A 4,437-nucleotide genomic window follows, 5' to 3' on the forward strand; every position below is an offset into this window, starting at 1 on the left:
TCGCCGAGCCTCGCCGCGAGCTCACCTCACGGCCCCACTCCGGCTGCGCCGCTCCAGGACCAACCGACAGAAGGACTCTGCGTGCTCTATACCACGTGACCCCCGGGACGCGCCCAGCGTATCCCCCGCCCCCCACACAGACGCATCATCGCCACCACCGAGTGACGTAAGGTCCCAGCGGCCCCGCCCCCTGCCCCGTCCGCCCGATCACCGTGGCAACCGCCTGCGCAGGCCACGCCCACTGCCCTGACGCGCGGGAAACAGGCCCGCGCCCTATCAGGAACACGAAGCCCCTACTCACTCGTAATCACTGAGATCTCGGAAGCCGGGGAATAGACGCTATCCATCACCCGTTAATTTTGCCACCTAAATGTGTCTCAAAACTTCCCACTTCTCCATCGAAGCGACCACCATCTCTCCAAGATGATGCTGGTCTCCCCCCTATTACTCTTCGCCGTTCTAATCCATTCTTCGTACATGGGCAGAGAGGTCTTTTCAAAACGCCATCCCCTGCTCAAAGCCCGTTTCCCTCCCTACTCCGAATTAAGTTCTAACTCTTCACCTAGACTATCTACCAGGCTCTTCAAAGTGTGGACCTGACCTGCCGCTTTCTTGTCCTCACACATCCAGCTCCCCCACATTCTCAGCGTCCTTCAACCCCGCCAGCAATCCAGGTTCTTCTCACCTCAGAGCCTTTGCACTCTTTTTCTCCCCCACTTTATCATTAACACCTAGAAAGGTTTCCAATTGCTGCTAAGGATAAGGAGCTATATTTTGCCTGGGGATGAAGGTCGGAGTTGAAGCCATCCCGAAAGAATATGAGGCCAGGAGCAGTGGCTCACACCTGTAATTCCAACACTTTGAGAGGCTGAGATGGGTAGATCACTTGAGCTCACGAGTTCAAGTCCAGCCTGGGCAACATAGCCAGACCCCCCGCCCATGTCTCTCCAAGAAATACAACAATTAGCCAGGCGTGAACGTGCACACCTGTGGCCCCAGCTCAACCTTCTGAGTAGCTGGGACTGCAGGCCCATGCCACCATGCCTAGCTAATTTTTTTTTTTTTTTTTTTTAGACATGGTCTCACTTTGTCACCCAGGCTGGAGTGCAGTGGCTCAGTCTCGGCTCATCATAACCTCCACCTCCTAGGCCCAAGCAATTCTCCCACCTCAGTCTCCCTGATAGCTGGGACCACAGGTGTGCACCACCAAGCCTGGCTAATTTTTGCGTTTTTTTGTAGAGACGCACTTTCACCATGTTGCCCAGGCTGGTCTTGAATTCCTGGGCTCAAGCAGTCCACCCACCTCAGCCTCCTAGAGTGCTGGAATTAACATCGTGCTCAGCCAATTTTTTTTTTTTGAAACGGAGTCTCACTCTGTAGCCCAGGCTGGAGTACAGTGGCACAATCTTGGCTCACTGCAACCTCTGCCTCCCGGGTTCAAGCAATTCTCTGCCTCAGCCTCACGAGTAGCTGGGATTATAGGTGCACGCTGCCACACCCAGCTAATTTTTTGTGTTTTTTTTGTTTTTTTTTGTAGAGACGGGGTTTCTACACCCCATCTACACGGGTTTCCTTGGCCAGGCTGGTTTTGAACTCCTGACCTCATAATCCGCCCACCTCAGCCTCCTAAAGTGCTGGGATTACAAGTGTGAGCCACCGCGCCCAACCCAGTTTTTTGTTTTTGTTTTTGTTTTAGAGACAGGGTTTCACTTTGTTGCCCAGGCTTGGCTCAGGTGATCTTCCTGCCTCAGCCTCCAGAAATGCTGGAATTACAGGCCTCAGCCAGCAAATCCAGCTTGAGAAGTGCTTTCTAAACCAGGGCTGGAGACTAAGGAGGGTATTGCCTCAGTGGAGGTAGTCAGGGCAAAGAGCAGCCCTTAGGTAGAGATACTGTGGAACCAGGGACAAAAGCTTCAGCTATACTTGCTTGGGCAGTACATGTCTTCTATTAAAATTGTAACATGGCTGGGCATGGTGGCTCACGCCTGTAATCCTAGCACTTTGGGAGGCCAAGACGGGCAGATTACCTGAGGTCAGGAGTTCGAGACCAGCCTAGCCAACATGGTGAAACCCTCTCTCTACTAAAAATACGAAAATTAGCCAGGCGTTGTGTTGCATGCCCGTAGTCCTGGCTACTTGAGAGGCTGAGGCAGGAGAATGACTTGAACCCTGGAGGCAGAGGTTGCAGTGAGCCGAGATAGCACCACTGCACTCAAGCCTGGGCAACAGAGCAAGATTCCATCTCAAAAAATAATAATAAAATAAAATAAAATTGCAACATTACAGAAAAGATTCACATGACCCCTACACAAGGATAAGCATGCAAATTCATGATACATTTCATACTTTTTTAAAAAATCAGCAATTTGAGAATCAGTGCCACTCAAGTAAGTGCTCACATACAGGAAAGGCCTTCCCAAGATCCTCTGGGTTTATGTTTATTAATATGAAATTGCTCAGATGTCAGTGGCTATGGTAGCAGACAAAGAACTTTTTGCCCCACAACCACAATAATGCCAAGAACTCCAGACTCTGTAGCCCCGTATAAATCTAGCATGTTTCTTTACTTATTCAACCAGCATTTACTTTAGAGTCAAATTCAAGATGGGCAGCAAACACCCAGAGCACAATGAGACTTAGGCCCTGCTCTCAAGGAGCTCACAGACTAGTGAAGTAATCACGGCAAGCAAAAGAGAAATACGTTACAAGGGCCCCTGAGCTACAACAGGAGTGCAGGCTTGGAAAACAAACAGGCACAAGGACAGCTCCACCAAGAAAGAGCGACAGCTGCTGCCCCCAGCAGCACTGCACACCACTGCTGCGATTCAATCTTAGTATCCCTTTGTCTTTGAGTCACTCACTCAAGAGGCAAAGTCTTGGCCAGCAGCCACTGTCGATTGGCCAATCTCAGGTCACATGGATGAGTCCAGCCTGCCAGGGAAAGAAGAGAGGAATGATCTGCTCCTAAGGGTACTCCCCAAGATGGGAAGTGGGGGTTGGAAGGAGACTGACACTGATCAGGGAAAAATAACTGAATACAGATATGAAAAAAGTACCTTGGGAGTTAAGCTCTTTCTGATAGAAAAATTTTCAGAAATTTGACTTACCAGCTTCTTCTGAACTGAATATTAATGGAATGCTAGCCAGAGAGCTCCAGTTTACAAGATTTTGGTCTAAAGTTCACTGACTCCTTAGTAACATCTACCTTCTGCCTTAAGATCCTCCCCAGCATCTTACTAGTACTGTATTTCAAAACTGTAGTCCCAACCCATAACTGAGAGCTCCACAATGAAACCCTGTGTGCATCCATATGAAGTATAGCGTAGCACAAAAAGCATCCATCTGCATGGAAGAGTTGTCACTCTCCATAGGCATCACTTTTCTTCAATATTCACTTTTTTCACTCAATGAGATAATGTATGTCTACCAACACAGAATTGTCACGTTTAAGTTCAATAATATGTGAGAAAATGAACTAAACTACAAAGTTCTATACAAATTCATTTCTATTTTCTTTCTTACTAGGTTCAGCATATTCAAAATGTTCCTAGAGAAAGAGAAGCAGAATTAAAGATCCAACATGAGATAAAATATTCAATTAGGAAACTGATCTTTCTCAACCTCTACTCAGCAAACCTCTATACTCTATCATTATGCAACCCTCAAGCACTTACAGTGAGTCTGTTAAGGGAAAAGAGGGAAACTAAAACAGAAAAGTAAGCCCTCTAGATCTCACAGACCCCATGTACTGAGTTATCACCAAACTTTAGCATGTCAGTCCCCAAAAGCAGGAACTGGGGTGTGATCTCTGCAGTACCAAGCTGAGTGTGAGAACTCAGGAAGCCGGAAACCACAGTCACAGTAGCATCTTGAAAGGTCCAAGACCTCAACAAGGCACCAGAGGCCCAAGGGAAGCAGGTTGTCTTGGCCCTGGCCTGAGGTCTCTCCAATCTGGGCTCCATGGAAAGTTGCTGAACTCCTCAGGCCTTAACTGCTCTCCAAGTGAGGGGGAGGAGAATTAACTAGGAATTCCAAATTACTTCTGGCATTTTGCAAGATTACAAGGAGGGAGGGAGCAGTAGGAAGGAGAGGAAAGCATTTTGTATTCCTGTCCTGGTCACTAAAAAGGCCGATAAGTCCAGGCACAGAAGCTCACGCCTGTAATCCCAGCACTCTGAGAGGCCAAGGCAGCCGGATCACTTGAGGGCAGGAGTTCGAGACCAGCCTGGCCAAAATGGTGAAACCCCATCTCTACTTAAATACAAAAATTAGCTGGGCGTGGTGGTACATGCCTGTAATCCCAGCTACTAGGGAGGCTGAGGCAGGAGAATTGCTTGAACCCGGGAGGAAGAGGTTGTAGTGAACTGAGATCATCATGCCACTGCACTCTAGCCTGGGCGACAGAGCCAGGCTCTGTCTCAAAAAAAAAAAAAAAGG

The 4,437-nt window shown here is 48.4% G+C and overlaps 1 protein-coding gene across 1 annotated transcript in view; it reads right to left on the minus strand.

Annotated features, from left to right (window-relative positions):
* PHF20 (PHD finger protein 20) overlaps positions 1-122 on the minus strand; it is a 203,615-nt gene extending 203,493 nt beyond the window's left edge. The window contains exon 1 of the mRNA XM_011929128.1: positions 26-122. The gene's annotated coding sequence lies outside the window, so the exon portion shown is untranslated. The remainder of the gene's footprint in view (positions 1-25) is intronic.
* Positions 123-4,437: the final 4,315 nt, after the last annotated feature.

This window comes from Colobus angolensis, unplaced genomic scaffold, assembly GCF_000951035.1.
Source record: "Colobus angolensis palliatus isolate OR3802 unplaced genomic scaffold, Cang.pa_1.0 Scaffold8, whole genome shotgun sequence".
In the NCBI taxonomy this organism is placed as follows: domain Eukaryota; kingdom Metazoa; phylum Chordata; class Mammalia; order Primates; family Cercopithecidae; genus Colobus; species Colobus angolensis.